Here is a 21,473-nt window from a genome sequence, read left to right on the forward strand (position 1 = left end):
CACTCAGGCACCCATACAGATACTCAGACAACCAATCAATAACCCATATAGACACTCATGTAGCTACTCATCAACCCATGCAGCAGATTACATACCAACTAACAGACTGATACAGACATTCACACAGTTTAGTCACTACCCATGCATTCAGTAGGAAACATTTAATCACTCACTTATATAGTCAGTCGCGCACCTACTAAATCCTCCATCCTGACACTTATACACCCACTCATTCTTTAATACACCTTGCATATATATAAAACATATTTATACTTTACAGAAAAACACAGTCACTGGATGATGTCATCAGGGATGTCATTAGTGATTTCATTTGAGATGTCATCAGTGATGTCATCAGTGATGTCACTGACCATGTCATGAATGATGTAATATGTGACCTCATCAGCAGTACATTGTGGGGGCTCAATTTATAGTTAGCTCAACTTACTATAACGGCCAACTTTCTTTGGTTTTGTACCAGTGAAATGTCCAACTAAATTTAACGTCCCTGAAACCTGTTTTTTTTTTATTGCTAATTTCTAAGTATAACTTCCCTAAAACCTATGGATTTTTCAGTGAATATATATAGATATATATATATATATATCTATAGATTCTACCTCATGCTGCATTCCGCGGTTCCATCCCTTCGGCGTCGGTGCCAGGCCGCGGCAGCAGCAGCCGCTTAAATTTTTCGGCACACCAGGAGACGGCACAGTGATTTATTGTGCACCAAGTGAAGGATGACGTGTTTTGGCGTTAGCCTTTGTCATTGTGCCTTCTCCTGGCGTGCCGCCTCTTGTGTTATCACCAATTGGGGCGTCTTCTCAGGAAATCCAAATATATATATATATATATATATATATATATATATATATATATATATATATATATATATATATTCACTGAAAAAACCATAGGTTTCACACCAGTTATAGTTAGGAATTAGCATATAAAAAACCTATTAAATTCACTGAAAAATCCATAGGTTTTACACCAGTTATAGTTAGCTGGAAATTTTACTCGCATAAAACCAATGAAATTCCCACGTTATAGTTAGTTGGACTCACTATAACTTGCGCGTGCAATGCACTGCTGATGATGTCACATATTACATCACTCATTACATGGTCAGTGACATCAGTCATGACATCACTGATGACACCATCCAGTGAATGTCTGTCTTTCTGAAAAATAAATATGTGTTATATATGTATATGTAAAAGTTGATGGAAGAATAAATGTTTAAATAAGTGTTTACATGGATGGTTTTTAAAAAAAAATTTGATTGGTTAAATGGTTTATTAAGTGTATCTTAGTGAATACATATATTAGTGAGTAATGTTTAAATATTTAAATATATGTATTAGTGTTTCACTTTGTGTATAAGTGGCTGCATGGCTTGGTAAGTAGCTACATGTGTATGTATATGGGTTATTAGATTTTTTTTTAGTTTCAGTATGAGTGTCTGTATGGTTTGGTGGGGGTATTACTTAGCACATACATGCATGAATGACTGACTCTCTGTTTGTATGTGTTTTGAAGACAGCATATGTGCAGGACTGTATGGGTGGATGAGTGTGTATATGTGTGTGTTAGTGAGTGAATTACTGTCTCACTAGTGTCTTTATCAGTAACTACATATGTTTTAATGTAGTATATGCGAATATTGATGTATATAAGTGAGTATATGTGAGAGTAAGAGATTGTAAGAGTTCCTGTTTAAATAAGTATGTTTTTCTATAAGTGATTGTTTAAGAGAGTAAGTATGTGTAAGTTTCCTTAGAAGTAAGGTGGTAGTGTGTGTATAGCTGTATATGCAAATAAATGGATGTTCAATAGTTTATTTGCATGTGTGAGTATGTGTGAGAGTATCTTTTGGATGACTGTCGGTGTGTAACAGAATGTATAGGTGTATCACTACATATGATGAGTAAGTATATGAATGAGTCACTATATATAACTGTTGGTGAATGAGTGGATGTGTACATAGATGGTGGAATTATTGTATTTGTTCTTGTAACTGGTATGGGTATCTCCATTTTTTTGAAAATTTTAGTTTCTATTATTGAATATGTGTTTCAAGGGTTACATTACAGTGAAAGGAGGTCCGTCAGTCTGTCACAAGGATGGTGTCATCAGTGATGTCATGAGTGATGTCACTGACCATGTCATGAGTGATGTAATATGTGACATCATCAGCAGTGCATTGCACGCGCAAGTTATAGTGAGTCCAACTAACTATAACGTGGGAATTTCATTGGTTTTATGCAAGTACAATTTCCAGCTAACTATAACTGGTGTAAAACCTATGGTTTTTTCAGTGAATTTAATAGGTTTTTTAAATGCTAATTCCTAACTATACCTGGTGTGAAACCTATGGTTTTTTCAGTGAATTTCAATGGTTTTTTAATAGCAAATCTTAATAGGTATAGAAAGTGAAACATTTTAAAACGAATTGTATATTGTATAAATATGTTAAAAAAAAAAGGATTTTTTTTTAATTTGTAACCCGGGGGCGCTCCCGGGGCGCGTACCTGTGAACGCACGGGTAAGTGCAATGTTACGGCGTGCCCCGGGGCGCGTAACGGGGAGCGTCCCATTAGCGCTATTCTCGCGAACGAAAACAAGATCGTGACGTTTCGCGTAACCACGTGATGCGTCATATGACGCACAGCGTAATCGCAACTGAAAGCACGCGATCGCATACGATCACAAAACGTCCTGATGCGCTTACGCTACACGCCCGTGGGCGCGCCCCGGAGCGCGACTACGGGCACGCCCCGGTGCGCGTAGCGTAAGCGCGTCGGGTCATGTGACCTGAAAATAACACTTTCTATTGGTGCAGAACAGTTTTGGTTTCCAAATGAGTATAGCCTGGGTCTTGTGACCAGCCTGGGTCTTGTGACCTGAAAATAACACTTTCTATTGGTGCAGAACAGTTTTTGGTTTCCAAATGAGTAAAGCCTAGGTCTTGTGACCTGAAAATAACACTTCTGATTGGTTCAGCACAGGTTTTTTTTCCAAATGATAAAAAACCCCACCTTTCTTCCTCACTCTGACTTTGTCTTTTGACTGAGGAAGACCTGTTTCATCTACAGAGACAATTCTTTATTACTTTGAAATGGCTACTGTAGCAGCAGCTGGAGCATCTGCACTGTGGTATATAAATAAATAATACCGGATCTATTTTTGAATGTATGAATGAATAACAGATAGCTCAATAAAATAAGAGTCAAGATTCGAGGTAGTAGGAGTTTCTGCAGGTTTATTACAGCATAAGGACAGGATCAGGACAACCTGCATAGAACGGGGGTAAAGGGCCCAGCAGGACAACTGGGGCCCAGCAGCTGCCGGGGCTAGATCTGGGATGAGCGCGCTAACTTTTAATAACAATACATCGACTTATATACATAGCGCAAACACATAGCATTACATTGCAGTAGGCGTAGCAGTGGGTGGAGCAGAAGGCGTGACGCGTAGCAGTCGCGAAAGATAACAGTAGAAAGAGGTGTAACTGGGAGTATACTTAGGCATGTGATGCAAACGTAACAGAATATGTCATGAATGGGCGGAAACATAGGAGGGGGCTACCTAAGGAGCCGGGACCTCTAACCTAATGGTGCGCGAAAACTGGCAATGACGTGTCACTAGGAGAAGCTGGGGGCTACGAACTCTGTGCTAGGAGCAGAGACTTGAGTCTGGAGGGTCGGAGCGACATGTACCTAAACCCTATCTGGTATCTGATGTTTAGGGAACATGTTGATATAAACTAGAAGTCATGAGGGGAAAAGCTAACTTGATTCTAAGACTGGACCATGCATTATTCTACATGTAGTGCGTGATGAAGAATATTAAATGACCATTAATACAGTATTTCTCTAACATGGAGCCGAGAAGGCTAGACAATGACGGAAACTATTGATGCAGTTCAGTAGCTTAGGAATGCAGAGAAGGAGGACTGAACTGATAACTGGAACTATAACATACTTTTGGCAGACTCAGAGGCAGAGCCGGGCTGCACCGGGCACTGCGAGGCAGGAAGTAAGTGAAGGGTCGAGGATACAGGTGGGGGCTGTATCGCTCCTTAGCGAGGCTTTCAGGAGACAGGAGCTGAATCTGATGTCCGGGCCCTTTTGAGGCCTAGAAACGGGGACTTTATAATGGAATAACGTGCACACTGAGAAACGTGGCAATATAACTTTACATAGGCCTGATATTCGTAGTATTCACGAGGACTGGAAACTAGCATACCAGAGGTGGACACAACTGTAATTGCGTCATTAATCAGACATGGGGAACAACATATGCATATTGGTCATGCACACATAACATATGATGGATGAGGCGTAGGGACACAGAACATGGCAAAATTTACTTTTCCACATTCCCTCCTTGTCACTACGTTTCCATCAGGAAACATCAATTTTCATGATACCGTCTATCATTTCATACAGTACCATTTGCTCGTCTCGAATTGTCTTGGAACGGGATTTAGAACGGGGCTTAGGACTAGGAATACAAGAGGTAGCACAAATGCCGCAAATCGCAGGGCCACATTGTATACAGAGGCAGCAGCTAAATATGATCGCTACTGCAATACCTAGAAAGGACAGGACTTTCCATCCCCAGGCGGAAATTATATTCCAGAACCAACCGGACCATGTCCAGGTGCCTGGATCTTGGTGTAACAGATGGGCAATTTTATGGAGTCTGGTTATAGCTGAATAAACAGACGGCGCGTTATTTGGAATGAAAATGCAGCAACTAGATCCGATGACTCTACAGGCCCCGCCCCTATCGGCCAGTATGACGTCAAGGACGAGACGATTTTGCAAAACGACAAATCTCATAGCAGATTGTTCTTCGGTTAGGTTACCTAGAGCAGAGGCAGTCTCATTTACTACAGCTTCAAGGGTTCTTGTTAACCTACGGATCAGTTTACTATTCTGGACAGGTCCTACAAAGAAGAAGAAACCTTTATTGAAATCTGTATACTGTTCTAGAGTAGTTTCAGTATAATCGACAATTGGGGACTCCCTTCTATGTCTAATGTGTACTAGATGTGTGTTTCTGTGATAATCAGATGGGGCTAGGAAAACAGGTGGCAGTAGGAAGGCAATGTAACAGGTTCCCGCCCAATCGAGGGGCAGACGGACATATGCAGTTTGACCACAAATAAAATAAGAATGACGTGAAGCTTTGAAAACAGATTTCCCACTGTCACTGTACTGGATAACAGTAGTACATTCACTATGACCTACATGTATGGAACCATAACTACGGACACATAATTCGCCTTTGACTGGTAGTACTGAAATAGCAGGTAAGTCTGGAGTAGTATCAGACTGAACATTCAGGACCATAAAATTCGACGAATAATTACCTAAATTATATACTTCATTTTCTAGATCTAAACCTGTTCTGTGGGGGAGACCTTGCTTGTCTGGAAAACATGTACTGTTAAGAAAAGACATATCTGTTGAGGATGACGTTAACGTGGACCATGCTCCACACGAACCATTGTGTGAGAATGGATAAGGAAAGAGGGGCAGAACTCCCTTCGGTGTCTGGAAAGGGGGGAGTCGACCACACACCCAACAATTAGTGGCATTGCTGGTCTGGTGTGAATAATGTAACATACGGATAAATGTGTTGTTGCGCATAGCGAGGCGGTAAGAATATTCGTGAGGAGGCAGATCACTAAACGTGTGCTCTACTGTAGCATTAGCAGACATATTTACATGAAGAACTGGAAAATACAGATAGAACGCATAGCTGGTGCAGGAAATCAAAATGCTGATGAATAATACGAAACTCAGAAAAACGATACATTGAATTGAGTTATTACTGACTCTCTCACTATGGGGGTCTATTTTATACATGTCAGAAACAGTCTAACCGTTTCACCTAGGGGAGGACTTATACAATCAAACTGACTGACTTATTTTACTAGACCTGAGCTTTAACTTATACTCCTGCTGCGGAGTTTTCTCTAACAAGGGAGGGGTTGAAATAATGTCTTTTGCGGGACAGTCCTTTAAAACAATGTTTTGGCAGTCTTTAAGATCTTGGGAATCCTTGGAAATGTTTTTAGAAACGGGTTTCAATCCATTAAAAAGTTTAACATGAGACAGGTGGATCCATCCTTTTCTGCCTTCCAACTTGACGGCTGTACGGGTGGTCAAGAGGACCTGACGTGGCTCCTTCCAACGTGGTTCCAGCGGACTTGATCTGTCGAAATTCCGGACCATCACTAGGGAGCCTGGAACGATTTCATGTGGTGCCACCTCGGTATTGTCTGGAAAGGCGGCAGCAACCTGTGAACGACATGAGTTGAGGGCAGACATCAAGGAAGCTAGGTAATCTGTCAGCATATTACATGAAACATCGGTAATACTTCGGGGTCTAGGAGTACCCCACATGTTAGGGGGGCGGCCGAATACGACCTCATACGGGGACAGACCTGATCTGGAATGTGCAACCATGCGCATATAAAACAGGGCGACTGGCAGAGCTACTAGCCAGTCCACACCTTTTTCTTTACAAACTTTGGCAATACGGATTTTCAGGGTCTGATTATGTCTCTCGACCAGACCGGCTGCTTCAGGATGGCGTACACAATGAAACTTCCACTGGTACCCTAACAACAGGGAAACATGCTTCATGAGTTCGGATGAGAATGGCTGGCCATTATCAGAATATACGACTCTAGGGAGTCCGTATCTAGGGAAAAATTCACGAACCAACTGCTTGGCAGTGGTCGCGGCTGTGTAATCTGGGACTGGATATGCTTCTGTCCACCTGGACAAAGCGCATACAACTACAAGGACATACTTGAAACCTCGACATCGCTCCATCTGAATATAATCCATCTGGAGGACCTCAAAAGGGTGGTCAGGAGGCTGGAAACCACCTTGTTCCACCGGGACACTTTTACCTGGATTAAACTGACAACATATCATACAGGTGCGGACTTTCTGCTTGGCTGCAGCTCGTAAATGCTTGTTGAACCAAATGTTCTGAATACTGTCTAACATAGCTTTTTCTCCTAAATGTGCTGGACTATGTGCGGTGTTGATAATGACTTGAACCATAGAGTCGGGGAGAAACCATGTGGCTCTACCCCTCGTTAACCATCCTTGATCTGTCTGGACCCCTCCTTGTTCAGACCATTTCTTGATTTCATCGGGAGTAGCGTGTAACTGTATATCTATGACATCTTGAGTAGGGTCCTTAACTGTCATGCATGTAATCGGATCTGGAATATGTGTCAGGTTAACTGGAATGTCTGGAGTCTGTGCTGTAAGCTTGGCTGTGCGATCTGCTAGATCATTACCTTGAGAAATAATGTCAGTAACTTTCGTATGTGCTTTGCACTTCATGATAGCAATGGATGTCGGTAAATGTATGGCATCTAACAGGGCTTGAATAAGGAGACCATGCTGAATCTTGGTTCCATGAGAAGTCATGAAACCTCTCTCCTGCCAGAGCACTCCGAAGTCGTGTACAACTCCGAATGCGTAACGTGAATCTGTATAAACATTAACTTTCAGGTTCTTGGCGTGTATACAAGCTTGTGTCAGAGCGACTAGCTCTGCTGCTTGAGCGGACAGGGTATCAATACGGTGTGTTTCAATAACTTCGGTGTCAGTAGTCACTGCATATGCTGCGACTAGTTCTCCTGTACTAGTTCTCATACATGAACCATCCACATAAAGTGTCAGGTCGGGATCTGGTAACGGAATGTCCGTCAGGTCTTGTCTTGGCTTTGTCGTAATGTTGACTACTTCCACACAGTCGTGTGGGTCTGGATTTGAATTAACTGATGGTAACAGTGTAGCAGGATTCAGGACGTTGCAGCGTCTAATTTCTATGTGTGGCTGGAACAGTGTCAATTCATAACCTGTTAAACGTGCAATTGTCAAGTGCTGTGTTTGTGTTCGGTTTAAAAGAACTTCTACGGAGTGTGGAACGTGTACTGTCAGGGAATGTCCTAAAACTATGGAATCACTTTGTCTGATAGCTAGTGCTGTGGCTGCAACTGACTTGAGGCACGCAGGCAACGCCTGGGCGACTGGGTCTAATGTGCTCGAAAAATAAGCACAGGGCTTGTATTGTCCTGCTTGATCTTGTGTGAGAACAGATAATGCTGTACCTTCGCGTTCAGTAACGAAAAGTGTAAAAGGCTTACTGTAGTTCGGTGTAGCTAGAACTGGAGCTTGACATAGGGCTTTCTTTAACTCATTGAAACTAAGTGTATGTTCAGATGTCCAAGGGAGGACAGTCGATACGGCTGCCTCCTGTGTCGTTAACTGTATCAGTGGCTTGGCTAGAAATGCATACTGGGGAATCCATTGTCTACAATAAGAAGTAAGGCCGATAAAGGCACGTACCTCCTTCTGGGTTCTGGGCTGGGGAAGACTCGCTATTAACTGGATACGGTCGGGTGTCAACTGCCTACCCCTCTTGGACAGTAAGTGTCCTAAGTATACCACTTGCTGGACACAGAATTGAAGCTTCGAAGGTGACACCTTGTGCCCCATCTCGGCTAGGAAATACAAAACTGTAAGGGATGCTCGCTCGCAGTCACGTTCAGAACGGGCTGTGATCAGTAGATCATCGACATACTGGAGCAGGGCAGTGTCAGTTGGCATGTGAATATTGTCTAGTTGTCTCTTGAGTGCCTGACTGTAAATACTAGGACTTTCTGTGAAACCTTGAGGAGCGCGTGTAAACATATAGCTCCTTCCATTTAAACAAAATCCGAAAAGAAACTGGCTGTCTGGATGAATGGGAACACTGAAAAATGCATTCTTGAGGTCTATGACAGTGAAAAACGTTGCTTCGGAATCAATGGCTGTTAATAGGGAAGAGATATCTGGGACAACTGGGTACTGAGGAATAATACATTTATTAAGCTCTCGTAAATCAATCACTAATCGATATACTGGGGGTGCATTCGGATCAGTACGTTTCATGACTGGAATGATCGGAGAATTGCATACATTGGAGTCAGTTTCTACAACTACTCCTTGAGCCATGAGCTCGTCAATAATTTTGGATAAGGCTGCTACAGCCTCAGGTGGCAATCTGTACTGTCTGATTCGGGGTAACACTACACCTGGTTTGAGAGTCACACGATGGGGTGTGATTTGCATGTAACCTACATCAGTTGGACCTTGCGCCCATAAATGCTGTGGAACATTAGACAATCTTGAATCAAAATCTCGTAATACATAGTGACCCTTAAAGTCACGTAGGAACAGACGTATTCCTTCTGGGGAACAGCAAATAACTGCACCTAATTCTTTCAGTGTCTTAATACCTAATAGGTTTTCTGGACATGACTTAGTAAGTAACAGATCAGTAGTACGGGACAATGGACCTACTTCTAGAGTAACTGGCTTAGATATCTCATTAACTATTGGCTTTCCTGAAAATCCAAGGGAAACATTTCTTGAGCCTGAGAGTGGAGCCCCTGGAACTTCGGCATGACTAATTGTGGTCCTACTTGCCCCTGTATCGATCAAAAACTTTCTGTCTTTCCCTAATACTTGACTGTGAACATAGGGACCTTCTTGATCTACAGGTATCTCGATGAGAGGCAAGCCTACCTCCCTCTCTAGGCTGTTTCATGAATATGACTGATACTCTGGATACTCGGTCTGAGCATACTGGTACATCTGTGATGTGACATGCTGTGTTGCAGCAATAGGCTGCGGTGCGGGAACTGTCTGTTGTGCATTCTGTGGCTGAGAAGTCTGTGAAACTTGTTCTTGTCTAGGCGGACGTGGTCTTTCTTTAGTCTTACCAGTAGCTATGTTGTGTTTCAGAACTGCACACTCGTTTATAAAATGACCTGGCTGTTTACAATAATTGCAGTTCCCTCTAACGGGAGCTGCAGGATGACTGGCTTGATTCGGACCCCTCTTCTGACTGTCTTGAGGAACAGATTGTGCAACTAGCACTTTCATTTTCGTGTCTTTCATACTTTTTCTCTCGTGTTCTTGCTCTTCCCTGATTCTATTCTGGTGATACTGGAGCATCTGGAGCATCTGGGACGGAGTATTTGCTTGCCAGGTGCTTTCGACTTTCAAAACTCGATTTTTAATTTGTGGGCTTGAATTCTCGACTAATTTGGTAACGAAAAGATGAGGGTATGACTCACTACTTGTCTTGAGACCACTGTTAATACTGAAACATTTCTCAAATCTAGAATAAAAATCACTAATATCTTCATCTTGTTTCTGTTTACAGGCTGAGATTGCATCCCAGTCTTCCTTCCTAGTTGTCAATAATCTGGGTAAAACTTGAATCAGTAATTCTGGTAATTCTTTACATTTATCTCCAAGACCGGTACCTGGTACTCGTGCCTTGTCTTCAGCTTCTAGAGCTGCCCAATCGATCTTTTTCTCTCCCACCTCCCATTCTTTTTCTTTTAACTTTTCATACACCCCTGCGGGTAACAGGACCTTTAACATTTTAATGATATCTGGGTAAGTGTATTCTCCCATACGGAGCATGTCTTTTAATTCTCTATGGAACCCGGCTGGATCTTTGTCATGACAGGGAATTAATTTCTTCATTTCAAGAAGTTCCATCTTTGAAATCGGAGTGTATACAAACACTCGTTGCATTACGCCACCCGCCCCTTGGACTGGGTGGACTTCTCGTAACGGATTCTGTCTGTCTATGTAAAATGATTTACTTTCTGGGGGTGAGACATGAACAAAATGCGGATTCAGGAACGTTCTATACTTGTGACGCTGTTCTAGAATGACACTCATTAAATCGGTACCTAGACCTCTCCATCTATACTGGAGTAACTCGTTCAGGACATCGTGTAACGGGCCTGGATCAGAATGTTGACCCTCATACAAAGTAATGAGGTGCTGGATCATATACATACCCACCAGTCGTTGCTCGGCTGGGGGCAATTTCAGAAACATTTGTGCCACTATTTCGTCTGGAAAAGTGGTAGAATCAGTAATCCATCGGACTGCTGATCGGGCTAGTTCTTGTTCATGCATAGTACTTAATTCACTGTAACCGACTCGTGATTTCAGAATGTGATCGGTAGCTTGAAATACTTGTTCTAAGGAACTTTGTTCTGGCGCTTGATGATGAAAAATAGACTTGTGTTCTAGACGTAAATGGCGATCTGGAAATCTAGATTTTCCTACATACGCTATTCTGGCGGGATTCTCGTTCTCTTCCTCTTCAGGATCAGAGATACTTTCTTTCTCGCTTACTTGTGCTGCTTTACGCTGGTCGTGTAACCTTATTATTTCTTTACGAATTTTCTTGTACATACTCTCCATGGCACCGACGGTCTTGTGCTTACCCTCGGCTATATTATCACTCCACCTTGTCAGGATTCTCATTTCGGCGGAATCTTTAGACGGGTAATCTTGTTCTCTTATTAGACAATTGATCAGGAACTTTAATATCATGAGCTGGATCTCGGCTTTCCTTTGAGACATAATCTCGCCAATACTTTCTGGATCATCCCCTGTACGGATGAAACGATATATTCTGTCTAGATCTTCTTTCATATTCGGTAAGGTGACTAGATACTCGGTCACTCTCCTTACACGTAAGGAATATAAAACCATATTATATTCGCCTGGAACTGGATCATAGACACATTCGTTAAGGGTTTGCCTGATTTCTGTAACAGACTGATGTTTGGGCGTGCGCTGTAACGCTTGAGCATGTAATTCGAGTAATGTTGAACGCTTGTGTGGCGGCGGGGTTTGAGGAAGACCTCCTCCTGCGGCCCCTAGACTAGAATCGTCTACTGACATTCTTCGTCCTGGCAGGGTCGGTAATTGTAACGTGGGCTGGACTTGTATGGCGGACTGGACCGGGGGAGCTGTTAAGGGCACCCCGGTGTCTGAAGGAGCAGGAAGTGCCTGATTTACAGGGACTGGCGGAGCGCGAACAGGATTTGCATATTCGGGGACTGTGTCGTCCAAATAGGACGAAATAAAAATATCAGCTGCGGTCGGTTTGTGACGTAGCTTGGTCGGAACTAATGGTGGCGGGAAATTACTGGATGCCTCTGGGGTTGCTTTTGGCAAGCCTTCGGCAAGCAGAGGATACATACCCTTAATAAGGGCATGCCTCTGTCTGTCTGACTGTTCGGCTTTGACTCGTTCACCTATCTCGATTAATTCTCTTTCTTGGGCTCGTTCCTGGGATTCTCTACTTAACTCCGACTTTCTGACTTCCTTTTCCGTTCTTTTATGAGCTTCCTTACGCCATAACTCGATGGCATCTTTCTGTGACTGTCTGGCTTTCTTTTTCCATAATGCTTCTTCTACTCGCATGATACATTCGGCATCCCATGTACCCGATACGGGCCATCTATACTTTTCTCCTAACTGTTTGGTATACTCTACCCATAAATCTAGATACATTATGGCGCTTATGCCATGTTTCTGATACATAAAATGACCTGGACTGTCCCTAGGCGGGACAGGAACCGCTTCTTCTAATAAACCCTTTCTAGTTTTTAACTGACGTAACTTGGAAAATATAGGCATGACTGAATCTGGACACAATACAATACACAATGAAAACACGAAATCACGTCACACTCATACCACGACATTAAAAATACATGAAGAACATTATAAATAACAGTTCGAACAGAATATTACCTGGAATACTGAGAACAGAAACAGAACAGAATTTCTCGAGAACGGAACAGACTAGAATTACTGGATGCACTGCTGTAACAGTACGGAACATACCGGTCCCATAAAGGGACGCATCAAGACCCGTATCCACCTAGGTGAACACTTCGTTTGTGAGTCTGGGCACCACCAACCCACGGACCAGGAGTCAATTTAGATTGGTCCTGTCTAGATACTACCCCAGCAATGGTACTCACCGGGCAGCACGGAACGGAAGGCCTCGGACGGGACTGGACTGCTACGACGACGAACTTCGGACTTCGGACTTCAGTTACGGGTGGGCCTCCGGATACCTCGGACCTTGGACTCTCGGCTTGGGCTCTGGTCGGGACTCGCCGCGTTCCTCCACCGTCTCGTTCGGATGCTGGACCGCCTCCTCCGTCTCCTCCGTGGGCCTGAGGGATACTTGAAGCAGAAATATCTGCACGTGGCCGGTATGGTTCCGTCACGGCTGCAGAGGGTCAGGGGGTCGGCGTGGCTTCACCGACGCGTGGGGAAAGGGCAAGTCCCTATTCGGGCGCCATTATGTGGTATATAAATAAATAATACCGGATCTATTTTTGAATGTATGAATGAATAACAGATAGCTCAATAAAATAAGAGTCAAGATTCGAGGTAGTAGGAGTTTCTGCAGGTTTATTACAGCATAAGGACAGGATCAGGACAACCTGCATAGAACGGGGGTAACAGGGCCCAGCAGGACAACTGGGGCCCAGCAGCTGCCGGGGCTAGATCTGGGATGAGCGCGCTAACTTTTAATAACAATACATCGACTTATATACATAGCGCAAACACATAGCATTACATTGCAGTAGGCGTAGCAGTGGGTGGAGCAGAAGGCGTGACGCGTAGCAGTCGCGAAAGATAACAGTAGAAAGAGGTGTAACTGGGAGTATACTTAGGCATGTGATGCAAACGTAACAGAATATGTCATGAATGGGCGGAAACATAGGAGGGGGCTACCTAAGGAGCCGGGACCTCTAACCTAATGGTGCGCGAAAACTGGCAATGACGTGTCACTAGGAGAAGCTGGGGGCTACGAACTCTGTGCTAGGAGCAGAGACTTGAGTCTGGAGGGTCGGAGCGACATGTACCTAAACCCTATCTGGTATCTGATGTTTAGGGAACATGTTGATATAAACTAGAAGTCATGAGGGGAAAAGCTAACTTGATTCTAAGACTGGACCATGCATTATTCTACATGTAGTGCGTGATGAAGAATATTAAATGACCATTAATACAGTATTTCTCTAACATGGAGCCGAGAAGGCTAGACAATGACGGAAACTATTGATGCAGTTCAGTAGCTTAGGAATGCAGAGAAGGAGGACTGAACTGATAACTGGAACTATAACATACTTTTGGCAGACTCAGAGGCAGAGCCGGGCTGCACCGGGCACTGCGAGGCAGGAAGTAAGTGAAGGGTCGAGGATACAGGTGGGGGCTGTATCGCTCCTTAGCGAGGCTTTCAGGAGACAGGAGCTGAATCTGATGTCCGGGCCCTTTTGAGGCCTAGAAACGGGGACTTTATAATGGAATAACGTGCACACTGAGAAACGTGGCAATATAACTTTACATAGGCCTGATATTCGTAGTATTCACGAGGACTGGAAACTAGCATACCAGAGGTGGACACAACTGTAATTGCGTCATTAATCAGACATGGGGAACAACATATGCATATTGGTCATGCACACATAACATATGATGGATGAGGCGTAGGGACACAGAACATGGCAAAATTTACTTTTCCACAGCACCACCACCACCACCACAACCACCAAGAGGACCACCACAACAATACATTGCTGGTGGAGAAGAGGAGGAGGAGGAAGAGGAAGAGGAGGAGGGGAGCAGATGGCTGCCGGAAGAAATTACCCCATACAAGCCAAAAGAACACGTTGTATGGGAGTTTTTTTCTCTTCCAGAGGGCAAGAAAAAAGTTAATGCGGCCAAGGTAACGTGTCGAATCTGTGGTGCAGAACTCTCAAGGGGCAATCCAGATAAAAAATATTCATTTGGGAATCATACCATGATTCGGCATATGACCCGGAAGCATCCTGCTAACTATTCTCGTGCAGAGATCAGGGAACTGGCCAGTCACCTCCCCCAGTGTTCAAGGACCAGCTAAAAAAGAAAGCAACCCAGTCAATCGGACCCAGAAACAACGGAGACGATGCCTTGCATTCAGCAACAATTTGGTACTTTTAGAATCACTTGTACTGAATGTGGCAAGCTCATCGCCTATGGTGAAAAGAGCGTAAAGCTGATCGTCCTTGCTGGTCAGAATCACATTTGCCCCAAACAAAAGAAGTAATTTTTTTAGTTTTTTGTTTTTTGCTCCAGTTGAGCCATTTTCAATTCCCTTTCTCTTTGTTTCTTCCCATAAAAAATACAAACAAAATATAAAACTGTTTTGAAAAGCCAAAAAAAGTACAAAATGTTCAAAAAACATTAAAAAAAATATAAAACAACAAAAAGAATAAAAAAAACAGTTCTTTTTAGAACTACCATTCATTTATAAAATTAAACTTATATTTTTAAAGGATCTCTGTCAATTTTTTGTCCTTAGGGTACGCGTACTGGGGCGCGCCCCGCAAAAAAATAGAATTTTTTTTTAATGAAGCAGTTAGCATGAGGGAAGAACACAAAGAGAGTTATGTTAAGAGAAAAAGAGCTACAAGATGACCACAGAGGGATTGTTTATTACATAGTAAAAAATAGAGAAGGTGTAATTGGATGAAAGTGAGAAAAGTAAAATGACTAAAGGAGCGAAAGAAAGGAAGAGAGAGGAAGAACACTAGAGTAGAGATAGTGTGAGACTGTGATTGGCTGTTAAAAGAAAAAGAAAGGACAGTAAAAAATGGAGAATGAAGGGTAATCAGGGATAGTAATAGAATCAGAGTAAAAGAAATGGGATGAAGAACGATGAGAGAAGAGCAGTGAAGTTGTTCTAAAAGAAATGATAGAAGGTAGATAAACACAAGTGAACATAAGAAAAGGACAGTGAGGCACTGAGGACATAGAAGTAGTGAACGAAAAATAGAGAGAAGAGGTCAAAAGTAAGGATTAAACTAAGATAAGCAAGGAAGAGTGGGTAATTTATAGTGATAGAGTGCGACAATACTGCTGAGTGACTAAAGAGGAATTACTAAAAGAGCAAAGAAGTAAAATACGGAAAAAGGGAAGTAAAGCAGAGAGACTGAAAGCTGAAAAGTTATGCAAGGGAAAGAGGGGATGCACACAGTTGAAATGAGAATGAGGGGTTGTCAAAGAAGTGGAGTAAAGGAACGGGGGTTACAGACAGTGAGAGAAAGACATTATAAGTGAGTAAAAAGAGCTGAAAGAGAAAGGAAAAAGAAAAGTGAGTGTCAGACAATGGGAATACAATTTAATTTACACAATCCAAAGTATACAATAACTTGTACAACATGTTACAAAGTACATTTTTGCTGTTCTCAGAATAAATTGAATTTCACTTAAAAGAGTGAGTTCAAATTACTCATCATATGACAGCGGGAAAAAAAAACACAATCTAAAAGATTGTGTTTTAAAAAAAACCTTAGATACTGACAAATGTCAAATCTACGCTAATCTTAGATTGACTTACTTTTCCTTGAGGCCAAATACTGTATCATGGTGGTCCTTTTCGCATTGGAAAGTACTTTGCTGTTCACTTAAAAATCCATTTCATCGACTTTCTAGAAGAAAAGCTACAAGAACATCTGAAATATTTTCAATATTTTCATATACTCCTTTTTTCAGTCATGACTCTTTACTCATTCCTGCACCTTTCCATTTGGCCAAATAGTGTCAGATGTATGAGTATTTGTTCAAATTAATTCTAAGGCACTCTGAAATGATCTTTTTCCCGACGTTCTGAAAGAAAGGCTCTACAACATTTTCACAACATTTAAATATTTGTAAAACCATCTCTGACTCACTTATGTTCATAATTTTGTATAATACTAACCTCACTTATTATGAGATCCAATTACAGTACCTATATGACAAGTCAATGTTTTATATTGCCTGGAACACTTTTACTCAGAATATATTTTAAACAGCAAAATAACCTTTATAAACTACTCCCGTCTTCATATGCCAATTCATTTTACCTAAATTTTGGCTGTAAAAACACTAGGTATGAATTTATAAAGCCAAAAGGCAAACGTTGTTTGAAAGTCAAATGAGTGTCGTTACATTGGGTCCAACCTTTAGAAGTTTTTAAATAGCATGTGTAATGCCCTGATGTTGTAGAAGGACCATCATGAAAAATAATAGCTACAGTTGCGAAGGTTCTTCCTGATATCGATAACTGAGAAGCCACGAAATTTTTAATAGAAGTTGTCAATTTAGTTCCATCAGGTCTACATCGTTGGAACATTAAAATGACATAGTGACCATAATTTTGTAGAAATAATGTGGACAGCATTGCAGACTTACATTGGGTACACACCATATTGTGATCCGCTGCTTTAACTAGATTATTAAAAGGCACTGATTTGCAGTCTGGTAAAGTCAAATATATAAATCTTTCAGAGTCTATTCTAGTAGTACTTGATGAAGCACAGTTATCACAGTCATGTTGCCATTGATAAGAAAGGTTAAAAAGATTTTTTATATCTACTCCTTCATCTTGCAATACATCAAACATATACATTAAAAATTCCTGACAATCCTGCTGAATATTCTGTGAAAATTGATTTTGACCTGAACATATGTCTAGAAGATTTCTAATATCTGAAACACTTTCTATTTTTGCTCTATCACTACTACATTTCTCTAACACAGAATTCAATAAACAGCACAATGTTTGTTCCCGATTTTCGACAATCTGTTTTTGTAAATTTTGAAGAAAAAAAACAACATTAACTACTACATTAGCATAGCAGTTGACACCAGAACTGTTTTCAAACTGAAATCCAACAACATCCTCAACAGAATCCTTTTTCCTTCTGCTTACAATTACAGTTTCATCTACTTTTTGTCTTTTTGCTACTACCTCACTGCAATTACTCTAATTTCTTCTTTTTCGGCCTACCACATGTTTTTCAATCAGAGGATATTGAGGCAAATGTGGAGCATACTCTCTTCTTAACCTATTGTATTCTTTAACACAATCTAGATCTGCACAAATCTTTGTTTCATCACACTCAATCAAGTACAATCCTGATAAAGTTCTGACTCGTGATAATGCCACATATGCCATACCCTCTTTAAACACAGAACTTCCAATGTTCACCAAAGCGCTATCTACACTTAAACCTTGAGACTTATGAATTGTCACCGCATATGCCAAACAAACAGGAAACTGTTTTCGGCGAACATATAAGTCTTTCACGAGCAAAAATCTAGCTGAACAACGACAAATTTGTTCTATTTCATCAATGCCATCAAATTTAATTTTTATAATTTCAATTCCATCTCTATTTTTGTAATTCACAAAACCAACAGCATGACCCACTGCTCCATTTACCAGACCTCTTTCAACATTTAAATTCCTTCTCAAAATGATACGACAATTCAAACACACATTCAGAGTCTTTTCAAAACCAGCAGTTTTAGATATAGTCTTCTCCAATGAATCCAATTTTGATTTCAAATTTTCTGACAAAATAATTGTTGCTCCCATATGCTCTATTTTATCTATAGCTTCCAGTTTCACTATCTCTTCATTTTCTAACATCAGCATTTTGTTGTTGAACATGGAACATTCTTTCAAAGTAGGCATCAAACATATGGCAGATTTCTTCTCGTTAATTTTCTTAAAAATATTCTCTGGAAGAATGTTTTCATTTGGGTACAAATTAGAAATTAACCGTCCATGTAAAGCTTCTTTCCCTTGTTGACTTATTTTTCCTACTCTTACATCTTGTAAAATATTTTTATAATCTTCATCCTTTGCCTGCCGCATATTTTGAAGCAGTTCTGCATATTTGAAGTTTAACCATATATTAACGTTTCCAATGCTTCCTAGGCACTTCCTGGTATCTTCATGTGTGAGCATTTCGAACACAAGTTGTCCTTTCACTGGAGTCAACTGCAGAAGATCTCCAAAAACAATAATGTGTTTTCCTCCAAATAAAACATCATAGTCTGTTCTAAGAATTTCTTGCATCCTCAAATACACAAAAGCAAGCATTATATTTGACACCATGCTTACTTCATCAATGATAAGAAGTTTCATTTTCTTCAGGACTCTCGAAACTTCGGAACACGCATCTCCAGATAGCTTGTGATATTGCAATTTGTTATCATGCTCCACTGGCAGCATCAGTAAACGATGTAAAGTAATCCCTTTAATATTATGTGCTGCCAGCCCAGTTGGAGCGGTAACAACACAAGACAGCGGTGATTCAGTCCTTTTCTGCAGATAAGATGCAATTGCTTTAATCAGAAAACTTTTTCCAGTTCCCGCTTCTCCACTCACGTACAGTTGGACAGGCTTAAATGATGTACATGAGCACTCTTTCTTTTCATGACTCAATCCATGTTCAACCTGTTCTGTGACTTCGTCATATATCAGTTTCTGCTCAAGGTTTAATTGTTTCACCAAATCTTCTAAATGAATTACATCCTCTTGAGCTTGCTCCATAGCTCTTTCCACTTCATCCATGGCAGTGGCAGCTTCATTTTGGATAATTGGTCCTCCTAGTGGATCCTGACTCAATGAAGCAGAACTCTGACTGCCTTGAGAACTATCTCTCGCAATCTCTGCAGCAATTGTTGATTCTTGCTCTATTTCTTCATTCAACATTTGCAGATAATTTGGAAAAACAGGACATTCTATTGTATCCTTCGTAGCATTAAAAGAGTCTTCATAACAGAGAAAATCTCCAAGGAGTTCCTCTTCTTCTCGCCATGGTTTAAAGAGTTGCAAAAGAGCCAAATAGTAAAATTCTCTTTTGTCTGGATTTTCACAACTCAATTTTCGATGATTAATCAAATGACCTTTTTTCTGTTTCACTAGACATCCTTCACATCCAATGATTCCATATATTCCATTATTGATATCTTATCTGATGTTTCTTTTATAAATATATCTTTGCAGAACTTCATAGAGACAAACGTTCTCAAGGTGAGGACTTCTATTTGGATAGTATGTATCCAACATGTTTGTCTTCAAAATATCTGTACTTTCTGGTTCTTTCTCCGCCAAATACTCTATCTCTTGTACAGATTTCAAAACTCGATTTCGTGTTGCAGCAAGACCTAGACTCACCCAAATGATGGTTCTAGATTTAGCACAGAGACTTGCTGACGACAATCGATCAGAACATTCATATGCTCCAATTTCTCGATGCGACAACATCTTCAGACTGTAACTGTACAATTTCTTGCTTAGGCTCTTTTCATGTGAAATGTCCTCCCACATTTCCTTCAGTTCTGTCTTTTCTTTTTTTGTGATGTAAGACGTCACATATCGAGCCACAGCAATAGAGTTGTCAGCAACGAATTGAATATCCATGTTAGCATTCCACATGGACAAAATCACTGGGTTGTAGTCGTTGATGTACTTGGACTCTTCGTTTCTTTTTAAATTGTATGTATTTTTTGGTGATTTTCTCGTCACAGTATGTCGCAGAGAAGACATCAAATTATTTACTCTTCCTTTAGAAATCACTGGTCGTGGAAAAGCGAAATTACATTTTGTGTAGAACTTGTCCTTGTTTCTGAATTTTCGATGACAGTACTTGACACAACGATGGGATTGAAAGCGTAAAACTTGTTGCCTTAAATTTTTTTCTTCGGTAGTTTTCGGAACAGCACATGTTGAATACTTTTCAATGAAGCTCATCACTGTCTCATCTGAATCTGTTCCAAATTTGGGTGCATCTTTAATCCATAACAACATATGTATGTGAGGAGCACCTCTCGCTTGATACTCCTTTCTCCAAAAGAAATCCAAAACCTCTCCAAGGGGAGGATTTTTTTTGTTGGTAATAAAAGACATCATAGCTTCAAATCTATGATTGAAATATCTGCATACATTCACTGGATCCAAAGAACACAGTTCTCCAGGTGTTTTGAATTCTATATTTTGTATATTAGCATTGGCCTCTCGTAGAAATTGAAGTAAGTCCTCCCATGCATACTCGGCACAGCTAAGAGTGAGGAACCATGTAGGAGTTCCTAAGTTTCTTAGCATACATTTCAATTCCCCATGGCGACGGTACCAATACTCGTTTGTACCACGCTGACATGCCATGAGATTGATTAGATGAGATTCTAAAATATTATCTTGCAGATTCACTTTCTCCATAAAGTCCCACGCCGAAACATTTTGCAGATGTGCTCCATTTTTCAGAATATGGTTTACTGAATAAGAAAGCCCAGACAAGTCACTTTCATACAGTAGATGAAACAAATAGGGAATGCATTGACGAAACCTTGCATCTTCAGCATATAATCTTACAGTTCGATATTCAGATGCAGGAATTTGAAGTGGTCGATCGTCATATCGTCCACCTCGACCTGTTGGAAATAGCTGTGGAAAACAACGAGCTTCCAAACTTTGTTCCCATACACTAATGGGACTTCCTTTTGCTCCTTTCATTTGAAACAATTCAATTGCATTCCCCATTACTTCTTTGGAATGCCAAGGATTAACAGTATAATGTTCATATATTTCTTCACTTCTAGACACATCAACTTTTTCAATTTGGCCGCCTGAACAATCACTGTCTTCATCTGCAGCTTTTTCCTCTGCTGCAACACATACATCTTTGTAGTACTCATTGTTTTTGACTAAATACAACGTTGCCT

This window comes from Lissotriton helveticus, chromosome 3_1 (genome assembly GCF_964261635.1).
Source record: "Lissotriton helveticus chromosome 3_1, aLisHel1.1, whole genome shotgun sequence".
NCBI lineage: Eukaryota > Metazoa > Chordata > Amphibia > Caudata > Salamandridae > Lissotriton > Lissotriton helveticus.